Source organism: Jaculus jaculus, chromosome 9, assembly GCF_020740685.1.
Source record: "Jaculus jaculus isolate mJacJac1 chromosome 9, mJacJac1.mat.Y.cur, whole genome shotgun sequence".
Lineage (NCBI taxonomy): Eukaryota > Metazoa > Chordata > Mammalia > Rodentia > Dipodidae > Jaculus > Jaculus jaculus.
This window is the reverse complement of record NC_059110.1, coordinates 87,265,015-87,291,207: the sequence shown is the minus strand read 5'-3', so window position 1 is coordinate 87,291,207 and position 26,193 is coordinate 87,265,015. Positions and strand designations below refer to the sequence as shown.

Here is a 26,193-nt window from a genome sequence, read left to right as displayed (position 1 = left end):
CTCTTCATTTCCAGTTTGTACAATTCTAAAGGATAACTTTTTTACAACATTATGTTTTAAATTGTAATATTTGTACAGTGATTTTTTTGTTAGTAGACTTAAATTAGGGAATATCATATAAGTGCAATTTTTTAAAAGTATTTTATTTATTAGAGAGAGAATGAGTGCTCTAGGGCTTCCAGCCACTGCAAATGAACTCCAGGTGCATGTGTCATCCTGTGCAGCCGGCTTACATGGGTCCTAGGGAATTGAACCAGGGTCTTTGACTTTGCAGGCAAGCACCTTAACCACTAAACCATCTCTCCAGCCCATGAGTGCAATTTTGATGATAAAGAAGTAAGAATTTGAAAAAGACTAAGCAGTGAGTACAAAGTACATGGGCACATGAGAGATCATGGTATATTTGGGGACATTCATTATGGCTAGAGGATGAGGAAGAGATTGGAAAGAAATGAGACCAGGTAAGATGATGAAGGACCTTGTTTTCTAATGCCGTCAGGTTCTGTCACAATCTAGGAAGCTATTGAGTGGATTTCAACACAATTAAAGTGATCAGATTTCTCTTAAAAGGTGACTGAGATAGTCCCAAAAATGGTTTGGAGTAGCAGTATGGGGAGAAGCTGGGGGAATGCAGAGCTAGCTCTGTCAGCACTACTCCAATTGTGGACCCATACTTTCAGACTGGCAGCGCTGCAGAGTAAATGCACGTGCCAGTATCCCAGAACGTGCATGAGGCTCATCTCCAGACATTCAGAAATGTTTGTGGTGCTTTAACATGCTTCATAGTTTACATTCATCATCTCTGCTGCAACCTTGAAGTCCTCCAGCGATCTTACCCATGTCTCAGCTCATTGCCCTGCTGCCCACTCAGCTGTTTCAAGCCTCCATCACTCTCCTGAGGTTCCTGCTCCACCTCTTCCTCACCTTGTGCAGATGACTTCCGCTGTTCTATAGAGAAGGTAAAACCAAGGGCCACAGGAAGTGGCTAACTTCCTGTTCCGCTGAGACAAATTAATAGCATTCCTGGACTTGCTATCTCTGGGTGCTATTGTTTCTCTTATGGGCTTTGGCCCATCTATTACCGCTTAGTCAGTTTTCAACCTTTGCCTCCTTTATAGAACTTCCCCCTGAGCATGTAAATTTGCTTGAGGCTTACCTGTAAATCCAACCCTCCTCCTCTTCTGGAAGACCAACCTAACTTTTTGTGTGCCTTCACGGCCAGGTTTCTTAAAAGTTCTTTTGTCTCTGCTCCTTGGCTCTTGCTCTCAATTCACTATACAGTCTTTGTTTTGTTTTGTTTCACATGTGTGTGGGTGTGGTGTGGATGAAAATGTATGCATATGTGCCCATACGGTGCCCCATGTGCTTGCCTGTGGTGGTGGAGGGAGATGTTGGGTGTCATCCTCCATCACACTTCTGCCCAGTAATACTGAAGCTAGAATCTTTTCGTGATCCCTGAGGTTTGTGAGCCCTGGCAGTTCTCTGTTCTCTGCTCCCCACTGGACTGAGGTTACAGACGTGTATGACCACCCCCAGTTGTTTCTGTGGGCTTTGGGAATTAAACTCAAGCAGTCTCTCAGGCCTTCATGCTTGCACAAGGTTCTTAATCTCAGAGCCATCTCTCCAAACCTTATACAGTCATTTCTACACTTATGATGCAGTCCAAACTGCTCTTGACCTGTATCTAGCAGTTAGGTACTGATCCAAAGGGTAATTTTCAGTCCTGACCTGTTCTGCAGCATATATCAGTAGTTTGCTTCCATTTCATTTGCATTTTATAACTAAAAGTCCCTTCACTCCTTCATGGACTTTGCTGTTTCTAGTTTGGGGCTTTTACAAATAAAGTTGGAATGAACTCCACTCATTTATTCTGTGTGGATGTTGACTTTCATTTCTCTTGGCTAAATGTATGCCTAAGAGTGTAACAGCTGGATCATGTTTCGCTTATAGGAAGCTGGCAAGCTGTTTTCAAAAGTGGTTGTCATTGTATGTTCCCCCAGCAAAGTGTGAGTTTCACTTGCTCCACATCCTTGCGTCTGGTAAGACCTGTTGTTCTCTTCAGTGATAGCTACTTAATAGGCATGTGGTGCTGTCTCACAGGTTTTCATTTCCATGACTGAATACGTTGAACATTTTTAATGGGTTTCTGAGCCATGTTTCTGTTGTTTAAGTATCTGTTAAAACCTTTGCCACTTTTAATTGGTTTGTTTGTTTCCTTAATGTTAATGGAGTTTTATTTCTTTTTTCCTTTTAGAGGTGCAAGGGATTTAGGGCCTTTCATATACTAGGCAAGCTCTCTACTATCCCTAGCTAAGGTATCCTAATGCTGGGTTTTGAGCACTCTTTCAGATAGTCGGGATAAACGTCCTCTTGCAGAAGTGCAGCGTGTAAATATGTTCATCTACTCTGCAGGTTTTCTGTTTAGTTTTAATCCGTCAATGGTGTCTTAAAGTACAGACACTTTGATCTTAGTGAGGTGCAGCTTCCGGTGCTGCCTTCCTAGGTTATGCTCTTGTGTTATCTAGAAACTCTTGGCTGACCTAGAGTGTGGATATTTTTTTCTGTTTCCTACTAAAAGTTGTGTAGTTTAGCGCTTTATGTGGCAGTCTGTATTCATGTTTTTGAGTTAATTTTGTTTACTTAGCTGCTTTCGGAGGTGTTGAGGGGAACCCTGGCATGCCCATTCTTTCTCTCTCTCTCTCATAAATAAATCATAAATAAAATCTTTCTAAAAATAAAAAAAATTGAGGTATGTGAAGTTCTTGATTATACTAGAAGCAGGGCAGAGTGTCAGGTTTTGTTCTCTTTACCATTAAATTCCATCTTTTTATTTTATTTTATTTGAGGTAGGGTCTCACTCTATCCCAGGCTGACATGGAATTCACTGTGTAGTCTCAGAGTGTCCTCAAATTCTTGGCAATTAAAGGCATGCACCAGCATGCCCAGCAAGCTGCTGCTTTTTAAATATAACTTTATTTATAATTTTTATTTTTGGTTTTTCAAGATAGGGCCTCACTGTAGCCAAGGCTGACCTGGAATTCACTATGTAGTCTCAGAGTGGCCTTGAACTCACAGAAATCCTCCTATTTCTGCCTCCTGAGTGCTGGGATTAAAGGCATGTGCCACCACAGCCAGCTAAAATGCTAATTTTTCATAATGGTTTTACTGTTTTGTACTGTTGCTCCAAAGATGAAGTTCCAATTCACTGTATGTCCTTGCAGCACATGCTAATCTTCAGCCATAGCTGTTTTAGTGTGTGAAATGCTATCTCATTTTAGTTTTAATTTGCATTTCCATGGTTACTAATGATGTTTGGCTCATTTTCATTTTCTGTTTGTTTGTTTGTTTGTTTTGGCCAATCTTTTTATTTGGTATTCTGTGGTTGTTTGCCACACACTTAAGTGGTTTTTCTGGGAGAGGGGAAAGAGTTCTTGCAGATGCCCATAGAAATGTCAGAAAGAGAGAGTATGGCCAGCATTATCCATATGCTTTTTCAGGGTGAATATCACTTTCTTAAATTTTTTTTTTTTTGTATTTATTTGCAAAGGAAGAAAAGAGAATGAGAATATTATGTGTGCACCAAAACAAACTCCAGGTGCAGGCACCGTTTTGAAATAGCACTTCCCCATGTCTCTGATCTCAAGCATGCATCCTGAGAACATTGAGGTTTCAGTTGGAAGACACCGTGAAATGCTAAGAGTGGCATGCCCTGACCACCCTTTAATAGTGAGCTTGTCGGTATAGACAGGATGATTTATATCTTAATGGAGACCACAGGATGTCTAGATCCTTGTGGAAAATACTACAATTGCTTGCTTTATTTACTGGGAATAATCATAGAAAGTGGCTTGTAGGGACATTTGTCTTATAAAATTACAACACTAGTAGAAGTCAAGTCTTAACACTTGGAAGCAATTCATGATCGTAAGCAAAATTGGTATATCAAGATTTTGCCCAACTTAAAAGATTGTAAAATTTTGTAGCTTTCCTGTTATACCAATAACAAGCTGAGGAAAAATGATTGAAGCTACTCCATTCTCAGTTGCCTAATGTGGGAATTGAACCGAGGTTCTTTGGCTTTGCAGGCAAACAACTTAACCACTAAGCCATCTCTGTAGCCCATATAGCTTGGCTTTTTGTTAATATTATCTTTAATTTTTTTTTTTGAGGTAGGATCAGGCTGACCTGGAACTTACTCTGTAGCCCTAGGCTGGCTTTGAACTCACAGTCATCCTCTCCACTCAGTCTCCCAAGTGCTGGGAGTAAAGCTGTGTACTACCAAGCCTGGCTTCTTTTGATTTTTTAAAAATTTATTTGAAAGGGGGGAGGGAGAGAGAGAGAATATGAATAAATGAGAATAGAAATGCAAGGGCCCTTTGCCACTGTAAGCGGACTCTTCGTTTTTATTATTATTTTTTTTTTCAAGGTAGAGTCTTACTCTAGCCCAGGCTGACCTGGAATTCATTATATAGTCTCAGGCTAGCCTCAAACTCACAGCGGTCCTCCTTCCTCTGCCTTCCAAGTGCTGGGATTAAAGACGTGCGCCACCTTGACCAGCTAAGCACTTTTAACTGCCGAGCCATCTTAAAAAATTTATTTATTTTTTTGCAAGCATTGAGAGAGACAAAAGAGATGGAGATAGAGAGAGAATGGGCATGCCAGGGCCTCTAGCTACTGCAAACAAAGCTCAGATGTATGTGCCACTTCGTGCATCTGGCTTTATATGGGTACTGACAAGTCAAACCTGGGTCATTAGGCTTTGCAGGCACGTGCCTTAACTGCTGAGTCATCTCTCCAACCCCTTAACTGTACCTTTTGGTGATTAGAGTTTTTTATTTTAGAGAAATTAAATTCATTAATTTTATTTTATTTTATTTTTATTTAGTTATTTATTTGACAGGGAGAAAGAAGGAAGGAGAAGGGGAAAGAGGGAGACGGGGAGAGAGAGAGAATGGGCACGCCAGGGCCTCTAGCCACTGCAAATGAACTCCAGACACATGTTCCACCTTGTGCATCTGGCTAACATGGGTACTGGGGAATCAAACCTGGGTCCTTTGGCTTTGCAGGCAAGCGCCTTAACCACTAAGTCATCTCTCCAGCCCTTTTTGTGTTTTCTTAACTGTTTTCACAAGCTTTGTTTAAAAGTCTTTTTTATTGACTAGCTTTGATCTGCTACAGAAAACTGGATGACTCTAAAATATTATCATTGTGGACATTTAGTCTGTTTCACTTGATTGTTTGCTTGTTTTTCCCAGTGTAGTGTCTTATTTTAGCCCAGGCTGACCTGGAATTTGCTATATAGTTGCAGACTGTCCTCAAACTCATAATGATCTTCCTACCTTGGCCTCCCCAGTTCTAGGATTAGAGGCATGTGCCACCACACCTGGCTGGATTTTGTTTTGTTTTGTTTTACTTTTTTGTCTCTTCTTAGTAATGCCATATTTTCTTGGTTATTATTGCTTTGGTTTCTCAATCTTAGCACTCTTAACATTTGGGGCTTGATGATACTGTGAGAGGCTATTCTATGTTATAAAATGTGCAGCATCTCTGGTCTCTACTCACTCAGTATGTGCTCCTCAGTTCTCCAGACAATGACAGATGTCCTCTAAGTAGCAAAAATCACCCATAGTAGAAAACCATGAAATCAGTACAATTGCTCTAATTTGTTTGTTCTTATTCGAGAGTGTTTTTATTATTCTAGCAACTTTTCCTTTTTCTATCGTTACAGAATTAGCTTGTCAGTTTCCACAAAAAGAAATTCTTTGGGATATTTATCAGGAGAATGTTAAACCTGCAGATCAGGTCGAGGGATTTACCTGGGCTGTCAGGCTTTAGCTACTGAGCCATGTCCCTCAAGACCCCAAGACTCAGGCAGCCTTTTCAAGGGGTCTTGGTATGTTTATAATCATCTTCCTGACATTTTGGCAGTTAGCCCATTATAATATAGACTTCCATGTGCCAACAATTAGCTAGTGTAGTATTATGTTTGCTTGTGGTATTTATGTTATTTTTCCTGCTCTGTCTACTAGGAATTCCTTTGTTTCCCCCTAAGGTTAGTCTGTATATTTTATGTAGCATCTTTAGGCACATTTGCAATCTAATTTCCTTGTACATTATGTTCCTTGCATATTTGCTAGTTACCTCTAAATCATCCTTTGAATGTGACAAGGTATGAGGGGAAAAATAAAGTCCATGTTCAGTCCTATCTCTAAGCGTGGAATGTCCTCCCTTAGCCCCATTTTAGTGGTGGTGGTTGCATCTTCCCTTCATCTACTTCCTATGTGCTGCTAATATAGGTTTTCTCCGCTTTGGCTGAACCCTTACCTCCATCTGTATCTCCAGACAGAATGAATTACTTTCTTTAATTTCTTCCCACACCATTTTATACAAGTATATTTTGATCACATCATACTTTCTGTTGTTTTGAGGCAGGATTTCACTCTAGGCTAATCTAGAGTTCACTCTATAGCCCAGTTCAGCCTTAAATTCATGGCAATTCTCCTACCTAGCCTCCCAAGTGCTGAGATTACAGGAGTGAGTCACCATGCCCATCCATATTTATTTATTTACTTATTTTTGCTTGTGTGTTTGTGGTGTGTATGTGTATGGTGTGGTACGTGTGGTATACAGCATGTGTATGTACCCTGCAAGGGAGTTGGGATGGGGTGCTAGCCAGTGGTGGCCAACCAGAACATTGGGTGTCCTGCTCTGTCACTCTTCTGCCCATTCATATTTGAGCTGGAGTCTCTTACTGATACCTTCTTGCTATTTTCCACAAGCCCAGGTGATTCCCTGGTCTCTGATCCCATCGTGGAACTGGGATTACAGGCACATGTGGCTATGACCATGTGTCTACGTAGACCCCCTCAGTCCCTCATGCTTTCCTAAGAAGGCCACTTCAACTCTGGACCATCTCTCTAGCCTCCCACCCATAGGAAAGGTATGTCTGTAGACTCAAGATACTTATTTCTGTTTTCCTTTTGTGTTAAAATCATTTTTTATTATTGTATTTTAAAAAAAATTTTATTAACATTTTCCATGATTATAAAAAAAAAATCCCATGGTAATTCCCTCTCACACTTTCCCCTTTGAAATTCCATTCTCCGTCATATTACCTCCACATCACGATCATTGTACTTACATATATACAATATCAACCTTTATTGTATTTTTGAGAGACAGAAAGAGAGAGAAAGAGAATGGGTGCACCAGGGCCTTTCAGCTACTGTGAATGAACTCCAGATGTGTGCACCCCCTTGTGTGCATGTGTGACATTGCACATTTGCATCACATTTGCATATGGCCACATGGGACCTGGAGAGTCACATGCATTCTTTTTTATTTTTATTTTTATTTATTTATTTATTTGGGAGCAGAGAGAGAGAGAGACAGACACAGAGAGAATGTGCACGCCAGGGCCTCCAGTCCTGCTAATGAACTCCAGACGCATGTACCCCTTGTGCATCTGGTGTACGTGTGTTCTGGGGAATTGAACCTGGGTCCTTTGGCTTCATAGGCAAATGCCTTAACTGTTAAGCCATCTCTCCAGCCCTAAACATGCATTCTTAGGCTTGCAGGCAAGTGCCTTAACCGCTAAGCCATCTCTGCAGCCCAAAAATCATTTTTTAAAGTTTGTTGAATTGAGATGCCATGCTGGTTCCTGGGGTTAAAGGAGCATAATTCACTTGTAGAAAACATTTTTCCAGGGCTGAAGAGATGGCTTAGCAGTTAAGGCACTTGCCTGCAAAGCCTCAAGACCTGAATTCAATTTCCTAGTGCTCATGTAAAGCCAGATGCACAAGGTAGCACATACCTCTGGAATCCATTGTGGGTACTAGAGGCCCTGACATGCCCATTCTGTCTATCTTCCCTCTGTGTTTCTCTGCTTGCAAATAATAAATAAATAAAAATATTTTTTAAACGCAAACATTTTTCTAGTAGATGGCTTTTGTTTTAACATCTTCAGAATCAGGATGTTTCTTCAAGTCATTCACATCCCATAACTGAATAAACACTCTTTTTCCCTTTTTGGTAATACATAAAATAATAGAATATTTGCCGTTGAGGGCATTATTAATGAAATACAGGATAACCTTATATTGCTCATGAGAAAAATTGGCTGTATTAGCTAGCCAGTTTAGTTTTCACTGTGTAATCTGGAAGGCAAATCAATTTTCAGAAACATTCGGAAATAGACTGTCAGCATTAAACTAATCCAGGCAACTGACTGTGATGTTATTCCAATAGAAACAGCTCTCAAAGATGGTTTGTGTGAAACCAGCAACTACTTTTTATAAAAAATCAGCTGAACAGGCTGAGTTTGCAATTGCCAGAAAATGTGAGTCAAATCTAGGCGGGAAGGAAAGTAACCTCCCCTTAGCCCAGTTCTTTGAAGGGCTATTTCCTGAAGCACCACAGATTACTTATTAGGCAAGCACAACCTTATGGCAATTGCTTCCGTCACTTAGATCACATCCCTGGAGAACTTGTGCCTCAGGTTCATCTGCCTCATATTCCTGAATTGCTTTGGAAATTTGACATAATTCTTGAGCCCACAGACTTCCTTGTCTTACTTTACAAAATTGGATATTTGAGTGAAAAATGTCTCAGTTATGTCAAGTTTTCCTCTTGAGCTTTGTGTGCAAAGCTCCAAGCCAGTGTATACACCATATTCTAGGGACCCTCACCTTTTCATAACTTCCTTACCCATTTTCTCCCTCCTCCCATGTGTTTAATTACTCTTGGTTCTCTTTAAATTTTACTCTGTGGCTTTCTTCTTAACCCTTCCAAATCTGTTTTGGAAAGGGGTGGGATGTAAATTAGTGCTAAAAATATCAGTAAACAAAGCCTATATTTTTGCATATAGCAAAAACAACAGTGAAAAGTCCAGTTTGTTTTTCCTTTTTCATACTTGTCTTAAGTGAGTTTTGAGTTTAGAAAGGAGAATTTTATTATCTGACCTTTATTATTTCCTGGCATGGTTCTAATTTTTGGGGAGCTACAAAGTATTGTGAGTTATTTCTAACTTACAGGCACTGATTTTTATAGTCAGTGATAATTAATAGTTTGGATGATTTTAAAAGTTACCGTCAGTCCATTTGGATTATTGTTGCAAATGCACACCATAGGCTGTATGCTTATCATAACAGATAACAGAGCTTGGGCTAGAGAGATGGCTCAGCAGTTAAGGCACGTCCTTGCAAAGCCTAATGATCCTGGTTCTGTTCCCCAGTACCTGTATAAGGCCAGGTGCAGAGTGGCACGTGCACCTGGAGTACATTTGTAGGGCTGGAGACCCTGCCATGCCCATTCTTTGTCTTTCTTCTCTCTTATTTCTCTCTCTGCTTGCAAATAAATATTTTGTTTAAAACAGAGTTTTGTTTCTTATGTTTCTAGAAGCTGGGAAGTCTAAGATCAAGGCATGCCACATTCAGTTTGGCGAGGGCCTGTTTCCTGGTTCATAGATAGAGCATATATATATATATATATATATATATACCCTCCTTTCTTGAGGGTATTTTTTTTTTCTTCTTTCTCTCTCACTTTTTTGAAGTAGGGTCTCACTCTAGCTCAGGCTGACCTGGAATTCACTATGTAGTCACAAGGTGGCTTCAAACTCTTTTTCTTTCTTTCTTTGAGAAAGAAGCAGAGATAGGGAGAGAGAGAATGGGTGCGCCAGGCTTCTAGCTGGCTTGGAATGTGCTGTGTGACCCTGAACTTGAAATCCTCTTGCTTCAGCTTCCTGTAGGCTGGGATTACAGATGTGTGCCTCCATGACTGGCTCTTCTGTAGTCACTAATCTGATTTATGAAAGCTTCACTCTCATGATCTAATCGCCTTTCCAAAACCCTACTCCCTAACGCTGTCTTCCTGGTGATTAGGATTTCCACCCATGAATTTTAGGGCTTCACGTTCAGTCCCTAGCACTCATTGTTGATGAAGTAAAATAATACGGGAGAGCTCTGATCTCCAATGGAAAAGTACTTTTCTCCTCATAGTTTGCCTAGGAGTGGAAAGAGTAAAAAACTTAACTCCATTTCCACACATCTCTGTGTGTATTGTAAATTGAAAATTAATTATGTGTAAAGACAGAGAATCTGTGATTGATTCTCTGTGGAAGAGAAGAAAAGGAGAGGAATACTATCAGTGGTCATGGATTTCATTCAGGTATTTGTTGTGGCCTCCCCTTCCCCCTCCCACCCCTCTTCTCTCCTCCTCCCCTTCCTACTCACCCTGCTGCAAGAGTCAGAGACTGAGCATTGTATCCAGTCGGGGAATGAATGAAAGTATGCTAATTGATTGTCATACGTTGTTCATACTGAATCTTTTTGCTTATTTTGCACTTTCCTTTCTTACACTTGTCTTTGCTTTCTTGTCAGCCCTCAGGTATAGTCAGTACTGAAAATACTGCCTTAGAACAGTTAACTGATTCTGTCAGACATCTTGGTAATCTAAAATATTAGAGGTAAATTTAGGCATCTTGATTAGTTTGATACATTGGATGCTAAAAGTGTGCATTAATATGGAGAATGTAACAGAATGTTTGAGAATTTCATCTTTTCCTTTTTCCTAGTCATGTGTTATAATTTATTCATACTAGAGATGAGGGACTACTCCAGATGTTTGTTTTTATGACATTAACTTTAATATTAAATTGTTCCATTTCTGAAGTATGTTGTAATTAGACTTTATTAAAGAAGCTAGGTTCAGTGTTACACACCTGTAATCCCAGCACTTGAGAAGTGGAGACAGGAGGGTCAGGCTTTCAAGAAAGGTCTTAACTACATAGTAAATCTGAGGCCAACCTGAGCTGTATGAGACCTTGTCTCAATAAACAAGCAATAAACCCAAAAAATAATTTTTGAAAGAGTTCTTCCAAGAATATTCTATTTTAATGTATGCATTTATTATTTTATCACTGGGAAGAATAACAAGAAAAAAAAGGATGGCATTAACAGCACTGTTTGAGGGCCGGAGAGATGGCTTAGTGGTTAAGGCGTTTGCCTGCAAAACTAGAGGACCTCAGTTTGATTCCCCAGGACCTATGTATAAGTTTGTTTGTTTGTTTTTAAGAGCACTATTTGAGCCAGGTGTGGTGGTGCACACCTTGGAGGCAGAGAAGTAGGAGGATCACTGTGAGTTCAAGGCCACCCAGAGACTACATAGTAAATTCCAGATCAGCCTGGACTAAAGTGAGACCTTATCTCAAAAAAACAAAAAAGAGTGCTGTTTGTAACTTGTTAGTTAACCTGGTTGTAAGTAATAGGTTTCATTTCAGTATGACAGCATTTCCAGTGATACATGACTGACTGACTGGTGGCTTTCAGTTTCAGATTATGGCTACAAAAAGTATATTAATATCTTTTATTCAGTCAGCTAAAATTATGCAGTAGTGTACTGTTTTAGCACAGGAAGTGCAGTACATTATCTTTTGCTTCCAGAAAGCACATATGATTACTTTTTTAGTGAAGGCAGCTGAATGGATGTTTAGATCTTTGTACATACCAATATAAGGAAATTAAAATTTCATTGTTAGCTGGGCGTGGTGGTGCTCGCCTTTAATCCCAGCACTTGGGAGGCAGAGGTAGGAGGATCGCTGTGAGTTCAAGGCCACCCTGAGACTACATAGTGAATTCCAGGTCAGCTTGAGCTAGAGTGAGACCCTACCTTGAAAAACCAAAAGAAAAAAAAATCTTGTTAGCCCGGCATGGTGGCACACAGCTATATCTGCAGCACTCCAGGCAGTGGGGAGGACTGCAAGTTTGCAGCTAGCCTGGGCTCCATATCAAGACCTATCTCAAAGAAAAGAAAAGTCATTAGAAGGTTTCCTGAAATAACATGCCTGTTTTTAAAAATATTTTATTCTTATTTATTTATTTATTTGACAGAAGGCGGGGAATGAATCGGCGCACCAAGGCTTCCAGCCACTGCAAAGGAACTCCAGACGTGTGTGCCCCCTTGTGCATCTGGCTCACGTGGGTCCTGGGGAATCAAACCTGGGTCCTTAGACTTTGCAGGCAAACGCCTTCACCCCAACATGCCTGTTTGTCAAGTATTGAAATAAAAATAACTTTCAAATCTTCTTTGATTATAAAATACATAGCCAGCTACCAGTTAAAAAAGAGTAGTTTTATTTTTTTAGATTAGGTTTTTAATCTTGTTACTAAACTGAAGTTGATGTCTTAGATTAGTTTTAGTTTCCCAGGTAAGTTGATGTGAAAGTGTAGTCCTCCCCTGCACCATCCACACACAGCCTCTATAACCACCAGCACCCTGGCCTACTGTGGTACATTTTGTAGAACTGATGAACCAATATTGACACGTCACTATCCCCACAGACCTTGGGCTTTTACTTTACACTTACGACAGGGTTCACTCTGTGTGCTACATTCTGCAGGTTTTGACAAACATACCAACTGGTATTTACCCTTTTAGAGTATCAAACAGTATTTCTTTGCTCTACCTATTGTCTTTCTTTTGCCCTAAACCAGTGGAAACCACTGATGTTTTCTCTGCCTACATAATTGTGTCTTTTTGAGGATGTTGTATAGTCGGAATTACATGGTGTCTAGCCTTCAGATTGGCTTGTTTTACTTAGTTAGATGCATCTTAAGGTTCCACCAGGGTTAGGGACGAGGCTTAGTGATTGAGTGCTTACAGAGCATGCACAGACTCTGGATTCACTCCCCAACACTGCAAAGAAAAAAAAAATTCTTCCATTTATTATAGTGGTTTGGTTGAATCTTTTTTTTTCTTTTATTTGCTTTGAATAATATCTCATTATTTGGATGTACAACAGTTTAACTGTTTTATTGAAAGGCATACTGGTTGCTTTCAAGTTTTGGTAATTATGAATGAAAAGTATTAGAAACATCCATGTGCAGGTTTTTGTGTAGACATACGTTTTCATTTCATTTTGGTAAACACCAAGGTGCTCAATTGCTATGTTGCATAATCATCTTATTAAAAAATATTTTTGGGCTGGAGAGATGGCTTAGCGGTTAAGCGCTTGCCTGTGAAGCCTAAGGACCCCGGTTCCCCAGGTCCCACGTTAGCCAGATGCACAAGGGGGCGCACGCGTCTGGAGTTCGTTTGCAGAGGCTGGAAGCCCTGGCGCGCCCATTCTCTCTCTCTCCCTCTATCTGTCTTTCTCTCTGTGTCTGTCGCTCTCAAATAAATAAATAAAAAATTAAAAAAATATATTAAAAAATATTTTTTATTTGTGTGTATTTATGTGTATGAGCATGTTAGGGTTCCTCACCACTGCAAAAGAATGCCAGGTGCTTTCACCACTTTTTGTACTGGCTCTTTGTGAATATTAGTGAATTGAATCTGGGCTGGCAGGCTTTGCAAGCAAGTGTCTTTAACTACTGAACCATCTCCCCAGCAGTGATGTTATAATTTTGGGGGAAAGTTTGAGGAAGGGACTCACTCTCACCCAGACTGACCTGGAATTCATTATGCAGTCCTAAACTGGTCTCAAACTCAGTGACTCCCTACCTCTGCCCTCCCAGTGCTGGGATTAAGACATGCACTACTATGCCTATTTTTATTTATTTATTCTTTTTTCTTTTTCCGAGGTAGAGTCTCACTTTAGTCCAGGTGACCTGGAATTCACTATGTAGTCTCAGGGTGGCCTTGAACTTACAGGAATCCTCCTATCCCTGCCTCCCCAAGTGCTGGGATTAAAGACATGCGCCACCATGCCCAGCCTATTTTGTGTGTATGTGTGGTTTATTTTTTGTTTTTTTTTTTTTTTGAGGTAGGGTTTTACTCTAGCCCAGGGTGACCTGGAATTCCCTATGTAGTCTCAGGGTGGCCTTGAACTCACTGCGATCATCCTACTACCTCTGCATCCCGAGTGCTGGGACTAAGGGCATGTGCTACCACGCCTGGTTTTTTTTTTTTAATTTTTATTAACATTTTCCATGATTATAAAATATATCCCATGGTAATTCCCTCCCTCCCCACCCCCACACTTTCCCATTTGAAATTCCATTCTCCATCATATTACCTCCCCATCACAATCATTGTACTTACATATATACAATATCAACCTATTAAGTATCCTCCTCCCTTTCCCTTCCCTTTATGTCTCCTTTTTAACTTACTGGCCTCTGCTACTAAGTATTTTCATTCTCACACAGAAGCCCAATCATCTGTAGTTTTTTGTTTTGTTTTGTTTTGTTTTGTTTTAAGAATTAAAGAGACTCTATTAGATTAAGAGAAGGAAAGGTATAGAGAGCTTCTGCCAAGAGGAAGGCAGGAGGGTGTGAAGAGCCGTGTGTGAGTAGCAGTCCTCCTCCACTTCAGCCCACTGTGCTTACCGGAGCAGAAGTCTGAGGTTCAGGAAAGATGAACAGCCAAAAGAGAGCCTTTATTTATTTATTTTATTTTTGTTTTTGAGGTAGGATTTTTCTCTAGCCTTGACCTAGAATTAACCATTAGTCTTGGGGTGGCCTTGAAATCATGGCAATACTGCTTACCTCTGCCTTCTGAGGGCTAGAAGCAAAGACAGGCGCCGCCATGCCTGGCTACATTTTATTTTAAAATAATTTATTTGGGGGTGGGTGGGAGAATAGATGTGCCAGGGTCTCTTGTCTCTGCAGACAAACTCCAGATGCATGTGTCACTCTGTGCATCTGGCTTCACATGGGTACTGGGGAACTGAACCCAGGCCATCAGGCTTTGCAAGCAAGTGCCTTTAACTGCTGGCCATCTCTGCAGCCCACATCTATATATTTGCTTGCGTGCGTGCGTGTGTGTAGGCATGCAAGCATCTCTTACTGTCAGATACTCGTGCCACCTTTTGCATCTGTCCGTTATGCATGTGCTAGGGGAATTGAATCTTCCTGCAGGCTTTGTAAACATCTTCATCCACAAGTGCCTTTTAAACACTAAGCTATTATAATTTGAAAAATAAATTATATAGAACAAATTAAAACCTGGAAAATTTCTTTTAGTAGTAAAATTGGACCTGCTATAGAAAATTGTTGAAGACTTGCAGAGGTTATTTTAGCTATGGCATCAGTAACTTGTATCTCTTGGCACCTCTTTGTGCTACATCACTTCAGTGTCTCATAGCTGGTCTCCTGATTGCCAGCTTCACCCATTTTCCATCTTAGTTCTGCATTTGTTTATGGGCTCACTGGAAAATTGAGTGAGATGATACATGGAATGTGCCTTTTACATCTGTGTTGTAGAGCCTCTTCCCGCTCCCCCCTGACTTGTTTGCTATGAGGGATTATTGCCCTGATGCAGCATCAAAGGACTCCTAAAGAAAGACCTCAGCCTCTCTTCCAGCTTCATTGTGCTGTGTTGGACTCTACATATAAATTGAGCATCCCTAATCTGAAATTCAAATGCTCTAAAATTATAAACTTTTTGAATGCTGACATGATGCTCAAAGTTTCTAATGTTTAGATTAAAGTTGTTAAATCTATAAAACTTTTAGTCCTAAGCATTTTGCAAAGGGGGATATTCAATCTATGTGTGTGTGGGTGGGTACATCTACTGATAGATTCCACTTCTTGGCTGTTACAAATGATGTTGCAATGAACATGAGAATGAATATAGTTCTTCAGGGTCTCATTTTGGCCAGGTGTGGTGGTACATGTGTATAATCCCCGCACTAGAGAAGTAGAGACAGGAAAAGTCAGGAGTTCAAGGCCAGCCTCAGCTACATAGTGAGTTGGGGTGAGTGTAGACTACATATGATCCTGTCTCATAACAGTCTTGGTCTGGGAAGAGGCTTAGTGGCTAAAGGTGATTGCTTGCAAAGCCTGATGGCTTGGGTTTGAGGCCTTAGTACCAACGTAAAGCTAAAGTGTATACTGGTAAATGTGCCTGGAATTTTTTTTGCAGTGGCAGGAGTCCCTGATATACCCATCCTCCTTCTCTCTCTGCCTCTCTCTCTCTCTGTCTCTCTCTCAGATAAGTAAAAGTGGGTTTTTTTAAATCTTTTTGTTGTTGTTGTTGTTTTGTTTTTTGAGGTTGGGTCTCACTCTAGCTCAGGCTGACCTGGAATTCACTATGTAGTCACAGGGTAGCCTCAAACTCACAGTGATCCTCCCACCTCTGCCTCCCGAGTGCTGAGATTAAAGGCATGCATCACCAAGCCCAGCTTAATCTTATTTTTCGTTCTTTGTATGTATGCTGAGAATTGGGGTGGCTAGGTCATATGACTATCCTTTTTTTTTTTTTTTTTTTTGGCTTTTCGAGGTAGGGTCTCACTCTAGCCCAGGCTGACCTGGAATTCACTGTGGAGCCTCAGGGTAGCTTCGAACTCATGGCAATCCTCCTACCTCTGCCTCCCGAGTGCTGGGATTAAAGACGTGCACCACCACGCCCGGCTGACTATCCTATTTTTAATAGAATTTTTAGAAGCTTCTGTACTGTTTTCCATAGTGACTAGGCCATTTTGTATTTTTACCAACTATATAGAGAGGGGTTCTTATTTCTCCATATCCTTGTCAGCATTTTTCTTTTTTTTCTTATTGACAACTTTCATAATTATAATCAATATCCCATGCCTCCTTCCCCCAACTTTCCCCTTTGAAACTCCACTCTATCATATCCCCTCCCCTCTTAATCAGTCTCTCTTTTATTTTGATGTCATGATCTTTTCTTCCTGTTATGATGGGCTTCTATAGGTAGTGTCAGGCACAGTGAGGTCATGGATATTCAGGCCATTTTGTGTCTGGAGGAGCACATTATAAGGAATCCTACCCTTTCTTTGGTTCTTACATTCTTGCCACTACCTCTTCCGCAATGGACCCTGAGCCATGGAAGGTGTGATTGAGATATTTCAATGCTGAGCACTCCTCTGTCACTTCTTGCACCATGATGCCTTCTTAGTCATCCCAAGGTCACTGCCATCTGAAAAAACAAGGTTCTTCTAATCAAAGGTAAGAGTAGCATTAATATATGGGTATGAACATTAAGAGAAGTGCTTACTGGGCAGTTTGGTGAACATAGTATGTACTTTTAGCCAGACAGCAGCAGACATTACACAGGTAGGGCTCATGACTACCCGTGTTGTAGGTTTTCAGTATCAGGGATGTATTCCCTCCCATGGACAGGGCCTCCAGTCAAATTAAAGGACAGTTGGTTTCCCCCATAACACATGCCACTATTGCACCCATTGGCTCATTTGGCCTGGCTGGCCAAATATAAGGCTTGCAGTGTCCACTGTTGGGTATCTTCACTGGTGATTTCTCTCTCTCCCATTGAACTGCATGCAGTGTGGCTTTCTCTAGCTTTCTGTCATCTGGTCTCCATGGAGGAGGTTTCCAGCTCAGTTCCAGCAGGATTTCTCAGTGACCTTGCAGCCCAAGTATGTGGAGTCTTCAGCAGTAGGGTCTTACCATCTATCTATTCCTGGTGAGAAACCAAGGGTCTCAGCAATGGACTATAATGTTTTGGGGGCATCAAGGACCTCCCTGGCCAACCACTCACTGGAAGGTATCCCATCCCTGGTACTTAAAATGTTCTAGTAACAATCTATGGCTCTTGTGTGTTCCATTGTTCAAAAAAGTAGGTTTCCATATGACTTATTTATATCCTCTTAGATTTTGATTAGCCCTCCCTCCACCTTTCCTTTATTCAATCTCTTTCCCTGATCTCATTTAGACCTTTTCACCCCCATTAATCTATTCTTCTACTTACATATATATAATACCATCCAATTAGCTCCCCCCTCCCTCCCTTCCCATTCCCTTTATATCTCCTTTCTAGCTTACTGGCCTCTGCTACTAAGTTTTATTCCTACTCACACAAAAGACCAGTCATTTGTAGCTAGGATCCACATATGAGAGAGAACATGCGATGTTTGGCTTTCTGGGTCTGGGTTACCTCACTTAGTATAATCCTTTCCAGATCCATCCATTTTTCTGCAAACTTCATAACTTCATTTTTCTTTACTGCTGAATAGAACTCCATTGTATAAATGGCCACATCTTCATTATCTACTCATCAGTTGAGGGACATCTAGGCTGGTTACATTTCCTAGCTATTGTGAATAGAGTGGCAGTAAACATGGTTCAGCAAGTATCTCTAAGGTAGTGAGACGAGTCCTTAGGATATATGCCTAGGAGTGCTGTAGCTGGGTCATATGGTCGATCTATTTTTAGCTGTCTCAGGAACTTCTACACCGATTTCCACAATTACTGGACCAGATTGCATTCCCACTAACAGTGTAAAAGAGTTCCTCTTTTTCTGCATCCTCACCAGCATTTATGTTCATTTGTTTTCATTATGGTAGCCAATCTGACAGGAGTGAGATGGAATCTCAATGTAGTTTTAATCTGCATTTCCCTGATGACTAGGGATGTTGAACATTTTTAGGTGTTTATATGCCATCGGTGTTTCTTCTTCTGACAACTCTCTAATTAGTTCCATAGCCCTGTTTTTTAATTGGGTTGTTTGATTTGTTAGTATTTAATTTGATAATTCTTTGTATATCCTAGATATTAATCCTCTATCAGATGTATAGCTGGCAAAGATTTTTTTCCCATTCTGTAGGTTGCCTCTTTGCTCTATTCACAGTGTCTTTTGCTGTACAAAAGGTTTATAATTTCATTAGGTTCCAACAGTTAATCTGTGGTTTTATTTCCTGAGCAATTGGGGTTATATTCAGAAAGTCCTTGCCAAGACCAATATGTTAAAGGGTTTCCCCTACTTTTTCCTCTAGCAGTTTCAGAGTTTCAGGTCTGATATTAAGGTCTTTGATCAATTTGGGCTTAATTCTTGTACATGGAGAGAGATAAGGATCTATTTTCATCCTTCTACAGATACACTTCCAGTTTTCCCAGCACCATTTGCTGAAGAGGCTCTTTTCTCCAATGAGTATTTTTGTCAAATATCAGGTGGCTATAGCTACCCGGACTTAACATCTGGGTCCTCTATTCTGTTCCACTGATCTACATGTCTGCTTTTGTGCCAGTACTATGCTGCTTTTGTTACTATGGCTCTGTAGTATAGGTTAAAATCAGGAATGGTGATACCACCAGCTTATTTTTGTTGCTCAAAATTGTTTTATATATTTAAGGTTTTTTGTGCTTCCAAATGAGTTTTTGGATTGTTTTTCCTATTTGCGTGAAGAATGCCATTGGAATTTTGATGGGGATTGCATTAATTGGATAGATTGCTTTCAGTAAGATTGCCATTTTCACAATATTGATTCTCCCAATCCAAGACCAAAGGTTGTCTTTCAATTTCCTAGTCTCTTCCGCAATTTCTTGCCTGGGTATTTTAAAGTTTACTTTGTAGAGATCCTTCACTTCCTTGGTTAGGTTTATTCCAAGGTACTTTATTTATTTATTTTTTTATGCAATTCTGAATGTTAGTGATTCTCTGATTTCATTCTCTGTGTGTTTATTGTTAGCATATAGGAAGGCTACTGATTTCTGTGTGTTTATTTTGTATCCTGCTACATGGCTATAAGTGTTTATCAGCTCTAACAGTTTGCTGGTAGAGTCTTTAGGGTCCTTTATGTATAGAATCATGTCATCTACAATAATGATAACTTTATTTCTTCCTTTCCAATTTGTATCCCTTTTACGTGTGTTTCTTGCCTTATTGCTATGGCTAAGACTTTCAGCACTATATGAAATAAAAGTGGGGACAGTGGACCATCCTTGTTTTATTCATGATTTTAGTGGAAAAACTTCAAGTTTTTCTCCGTTTAGTATTATGCCTGTCGGCAGTTTTTATTTTATTTTCCTAGTGGTCTCTTTCTGGTAGGTGTAAAATGATATCTCATTGTAGTTTTAATTTGCCCTTCACTGATAAATGATATTGAATAACTTTACCTGTGCTTCTCACTCTCTGTCTTCTATGCATGCGTGCATTCGTGCGTGCATGCATGTGTATGAACATGGTAGGATTTTTGGCTGCTGCAAATGAACACTCAGGCTGGCCGAATTTGTAAGCAAGCACCTTTAACCATTGAGCCATCTCCCTCCGGCCATGTATCTCTCTTGAAAAACTGTCTAATCGAGGGCTGGGGAGGTGGCTCAGTGGTTAAAGGTGCTTGTTTACAAAGCCTGTTGGGTACCATTCCCCCAGTACCCACATAAAGCCAGATGCACAAAATGCATATGTAGTTCCTTTGCAGCAGCAAAAGGCTCTGCTTTGCCCATTCTCTCTCTAAATAAAATACTTTTAAAAACCCACTGTATTTGCAGTGGCTAAAGGCCCTGGCAGCTCATTCTCATTCTCTCTCTCTCTAATAAAGAAAGAGGACTGGAGGGATGGCTTAGCACTTAAGGATCTGCTTGCGAAGCCTTAGAATCCAGGTTTGATTCCCCAGTACCCATGTAAGCCAGATGCACAGAGTGGTACATGCTTGTGAGTTTGCTTGCAGTGGCTAGAGGGCCTGGTGCATCCATTTACTTATTTGGTAGAGAAAGATGGAGGAGGAGGGAGAATATGTGCACCAGGTCCTTCAGCCACTGCAAACGGATTCCAGACACATGTACCCCTTGTGCATCTGGCATACATGGGTCCTGGGGAATCAAACCTGGGTCCTTTGGCTTTGCAGGCAAACACCTTAACCTTACGCCATCCCTTCAGCCCTTAATTAGGTTATTTTGTTGTTGAGTTATAGGTATTCCTTACATATTCTAGAAGCCATTCCCTTATTTCTTAATATACTCTAAACCAAACCTCTCATGTTTACAAATATTTTTTCCCATTCTGCAGGTTACCTTTTCTTTCTATTGGTTGTATTCTTTGCTGCACAAAATTATTGACTGCTTTTGGTATCAGATCTAAGAAGTCACTGCCAGATTCAATATTGTGAACCTTTCCTCTATGTTTTCATCTAGAAGCTATTATTTCAAGTCTTATATTTGGATCTTTAATGCATTTTGAATTGACTTTTATGTGTCCAACTTCATTATTTTGCACATGGATATCCAGGTTTCCCAGTATTAGGGATTTTTTTTTTTTTTTTTTTTGGTGATGGGGGCGGTTAGAGGTAGGGTCTTAGTCTTGATGAGGCTGATCTGGAATTCACTATATAGTCTCAGGGTGGCCTTGAATGCACAGTGATCCTCCTAACTCTGGAGTGCTGGGATTAAAGGTGTGCACCACCACACCCGGCAAGTGTTAGCGATTTTTAACCTACAGTTCAGCACCTTCAGAAGACCTGTAAATTGCTTGGGGAGGGGGCATGGGGTGTGTGTATATTACATTTATCACTTTTAAGAAAAGGATCTATTTTTATCAGATTGTGAAAATGTTCCCTAACTACCAGCCTCATTGGCCAGAGGCTAGAACAGTGACAGTCTGAAGGAGATAATTGTTTGGGTTATCATGGTGTTTGGCTAGGGAGAATTGTGGCTATTACTGGCACACAGCTAGAGTAGCTCGTGCTGCTAATGAAGTACACGCTCTGTGTGCATCTGGATGGGCCCAGTATGGAGTGTGGCATTTACAGCCACTTGAGGTCTTTGATTTGTGTGTGATGTCTCATAGCCAAGGGCAGCAGCTCAGCAGTGGACATAATCAAATATCTTGAAAGTTTGTTGAAAGCAAAACTAAATGCCCATAATGTTAGTTGCTTCCAAAGATTTCTTAGATGTAAGTTGCTTTTAATTGCCTTTTATTCAAGGAGCATGGTTCATCGAGGCAGTCTATTTTGCTTTTAGACTGAATTTGAACAATAAGTGATAATGGTTATATATTCTTGGGTGAGTAATTTTAAATAACTTTAAGTCAATTTTACAAATTAGAATGCCTGCTACTTCTTGCCATCCTCCAAAATGTAACTGCAAATATAAACCAAAAAAGAACTGGAGGGCAAAATTAAATGCAAGGATCTTTATTTAGGGTTCACCCTGAGGCCTCTGTTTAACCTTTCACATGGGCAGTGAGTTCGCTACTGGGTTAGGAAATTAGGTTTTATGTTGATTTGAAAGTTACCCATTATCACGTTTGCATTTGATATTGACATCTCCAAGCGAATTTTGGATCTGGAAGCAAATCAGTCTGCAAGAACATGTGTGAGGGATGCATCTGGATCACGCACCACTGAACGCCTGTCAGATGTGCTGAGGGTCGCTTCCCCTCCTGAAATTCCTGCTGCTTATAAGTTAACTCCTTCAATAGCACCGTTGCTTCTACAACAGACAAGACAGGCTTCTTCTGACAAGCTTGGCCAAAGAAAATACTTTTTATGTAATCTTATGATCTTAAACATTATTAGCTAGTTTTAAAAGTATGTGTATTTACAACAAATTCAATTGCTTTCTGAATTCTAAGGAAACAATATTTTGACAAAATTCATCTTTATAAGGCTCCAATGCCTAAAGTACAAGTTTCTGGTAATATACTCATCCCATTACAAGTTCCTTGTGTCTGAAATCAGGATGCCTCCTGCCCTTGTCAACAGGAAGCTGGGCAAGGGTAGATGGGGTTAAAAGGGAAGTGCCATCCCCTGGGTTCCCTGCTGCTCTTCTTATTGCAGGATCAGTGTGGATTGTGGGCTGAAATTGAAGCACAGAATTTAATATTGACCTCTAAAGTTGATGGTCCAGAGAGGTTTATTTGTCTTCACTAAAGCTTGTCAGATTTCGAATCGACTAGAGTGCTTTTGGCTGTGAAAGCTTTGAAATGTAAACACTGAGGAAATCACATTTTTGTAATGACTAGATAATATAACATATGCAAGTGCACATCTTAGGATGTGCTCTCTTATCCTAAAAGTTATGCACAAATAGTCTTCTACAAGGGTGTTCTCAGCCGCTAGGATTTGCTTTGTTGTGTCATTTAATGCCAAAGCTTCAGTTGTGTCCCTTGCTCTTGTATTTTAGTTGATCACAAAAACCTGTATGCAGAGGACTATCTGGAAAAATAGTCACATGGTTTAGAAATAAGCAGAGAAAAAGTCCACCATTAGATTACATAGACTCTCTCTTTGTCTACACTACCATTACTGTACCATCCTGTCTGCTGCTCGACTGTAGAAAACCGGCTGTTAAATCTTCTGTTTGTTTTCAGAATTACATGCACCAGTGAAGTGGTTTGATTTATAGAATTGAACTTTTTTGTTTGTTTGTTTATTGGGCGGAGAAGTTTTTAATTTAATTTGAATTTTGGGGGTGTGTGTATGAGTGCAGGAGGACGTGTTTGTTTTATTTTACAGCACTGGGGGTCACGCTGTAGAACCTCGTACATGCTGGGCAAGTGCTCTACCATTGAGGTACCTGCCCAGCTTGTGGTTCTTTGGGACAGAGCTGTAGCTCAGAGTAGCTTTGATGTCACTATGTTACCCAGGCTGGCTCCAGAGTGATGATCCTCCCGGAATGCAGGTGTGTATCTCCAGGCACGCCTTTAATCCCAGCACTCTGGAGGCAGTGGTAGGAGTTTGAGGCCAGCCTGAGACTAAGCAGTGAATTTCAGGTTAGCCTGGGCTAGAGTGAAACCTTGCCTTGAAAAAAAAAAAAAAAGGCTGGAGAGATGGCTTAGCAGTTTAGGCACTTGCCTGCAAAGCCAAAGGACCAGGTTCTATTCCCCAGGACCCATGTAAGCCAGATGCACAAGGGGTCACATGCATCTGGAGTTCGTTTGTAATGGCTGGAGGCCCTGGCATGCCCATTCTTTCTTTATCTACCTCTTTCTCTCTCTCTCAAATGAATTAATTAAAATTAAAATTAGACTAAAAAAAGAAAATACTGTTTTATTTAGTGGATGACAGAGCCAGAACAGGAACAATCAAACACAGAAAAGCATATAGGTTCCTAAGCATTCATTCACAAAGAGGTGGTTGTGAATCAAGGCGTAAGTACTCAGAGTGGTGTGGGCTTAAGCTTGTCGTCAGTCAGGCTGTACCTTTCTTTCCTCCCTCCCTCCCTCCCTCCTTTTCCTTTCTTTCCTTTCTTCCTTCCTTCCTTCCTTTCTTTCTTTCCTTTTTTTTTTTTTTTTGAGATAGGGTCTCACTCTAGCTCAGGCAGACCTGGAATTCACTATGTAGTCTCAGAGTGACCTCGAACTCACAGCAGTCCTACCTCTGCCTCCTGAGTGCTGGGATTAAAGGCGTGTGCCACCATGCCCAGTTTATACATTTTCTGTCATCACCTTTTATACTTTTTGCAGTAGTTTCATGCTGTGTAAGTCAGTACCAGTGCATTAAAGTTCAGTATATGACTAATCAAAACAAGTGTTGCTGGGATAATGACTTTATTCTTTATTTCAAGTGCTTAAGATCTTTAATTTATCATATCAGGTTAAAATTATCATACCTTATTCTTGCCCCCCACTGTGACAATATTCTGTTAGCAAAATTTTCTGACTAATACATATGAAGTAATTTACCACAACCTGCAGAAAGGACATTTTTAAAATTATTTTTTAAATTTATTTATTGAGCTGGGCATGGGGGTGCATGCCTTTAATCCCTGCACTTGGGAGGCAGAGGTAGGAGGATTGCCATGAGTTCGAGGCCACCCTGAGACTCCATAGTGAATTCCAGGTCAGCCTGTGCTGGAGTGAGACCCTACCTCGAAAAACCAAAAAAAAAAAAAAAAAAAAAATTTATTGAGAGAGACAGAGGCAAATAGAGAAAATGGGCATGCCAGGGCCTTCAGCCACTGCAAACAAACTCCAGACACATGCACCACATTATGCATCTGGATTATGTCCTGAAGAATCGAACCTGGGTCCTTTGGCTTTGCAGGCAAGTGCCTTAACCACTAAGCCATCCCTCCAGCCCAGAAAGGGCATTTTTCAAAGTATCATTCCAAATATATAATTAAATGTAAACCCAAATTAGAGGGGAATAACTGGGTTAGAGGGATGGCTTAGTGGTTAAGGCATTTGCCTGCAAAGCCAAAGGACCCACATCTGGAGTTTTTTGCAGTGGCTGGAAGCCCTGGTGTGCTCATTCTCTCTCTTTCTCTCTCCCTCTCCCTCTTTCTCTGTTAAATGAATAAATAATTTTTTTTAAAAAAAGAGGTGAATATCTACTTCTACTTGTTAGGTTTATTCTAGAAAAATGATGAGAATTTATTTATTTCTTTGTTTATTGTTTCTCGAGGTAGGGTCTTACGCTAGTCCAGGCTGACCTGGAATTTACTATGTAGTCTCAGGGTGGCTTTGAACTCACAGCAATCCTCCTACCTCTGCCTCCTGAGTGTTAGAATTAAAGGGATACACCACCACGCCCCGCAAGAATTTATTGTATATTATGTTCTGGATTCAAATACACTAATTTGAAATATGTCTTTTTTTTTTTAATTTTATTTATTTATTTATTTATTTATTTGAGAGTGACAGACCCAGAGAGAAAGACAGATAGAAGGAGAGAGAATGGGCGCGCCAGGGCTTCCAGCCTCTGCAAACGAACTCCAGACGCATGCGCCCCCTTGTGCATCTGGCTAACGTGGGACCTGGGGAACTGAGCCTCGAACCGGGGTCCTTAGGCTTCACAGGCAAGCGCTTAACCGCTAAGCCATCTCTCCAGCCCTGAAATATGTCTTTTATACAAAGCCAGAGGGTTGGAATGTACCACATCTGTGGTATCAACTTGAAAATTCAGTAATCATAAGGTTTACTGCTTAGTACGATGGATGAAGTCAAGGGAAAGCTTAAATACAAAGGCTAAACTTTGAGAATGCCTATATTGAAGCTCATTCATTTTTTTAAAAAAAAATATTTTTATTTATTTGCAGGGAGAGAAAGAGAAAAAAGAGAGACAGACAGAGACAGGGCATGCCAGGGCCTTTAACCACTGCAAATGAACTCCAGATGCATGTGCCCCTTGTGCATCTGGCTTACATGGTCCTGGGGAATTGAACCTGGATCCTTTGGCTTCGCAAATGCCTTAACTGCTAAGCCATTTTTCCAGCCCTGTTTCATTTTTTTGCCCTTGAAATTTAATTTTGAGGGATCTAAGTGATTTTTTTTTTTTCTTTACGTTCCCAGTCTGGACTTTACTGGTTTCTGGTTTGTTTTCCCTTCTGTTTCTTTCTTTTCTTTTTTTTAGGGTGTAGGGAGACTTTATTAGATCAAGAGGAGGAAGGAGAAGAAAGTGCAGCAAGCTCCTGCTGTATGGAGGGCAGGAAGTGGGTAGAGCGCCCAAGTGGGGATCTCCCCTTGTCTCAGCCTGCCTGGGTTGAGAGGAGGGAATCTTACCAGAACCTGGAAGTTCAGGAAGAAGCCAGCCAAGCCTGTTTTCTTTGCCTTTTGTCT

General features: G+C 40.6%; 1 protein-coding gene, 1 non-coding gene and 1 pseudogene across 2 annotated transcripts in view; all 3 read left to right on the top strand.

Moving 5' to 3' along the window:
* Positions 1–26,193, top strand: part of Nlk (nemo like kinase) — a 201,261-nt gene that overhangs the window by 41,934 nt on the left and 133,134 nt on the right. The window lies entirely within an intron of this gene.
* The window catches only part of LOC123463384, a 77,831-nt pseudogene that overhangs the window by 14,164 nt on the left and 37,474 nt on the right, over positions 1–26,193 (top strand).
* LOC123463866 lies at positions 11,222–11,348 on the top strand. The gene has a single exon (XR_006639237.1). It is a non-coding gene; the product is annotated as a small nucleolar RNA SNORA54 (small nucleolar RNA).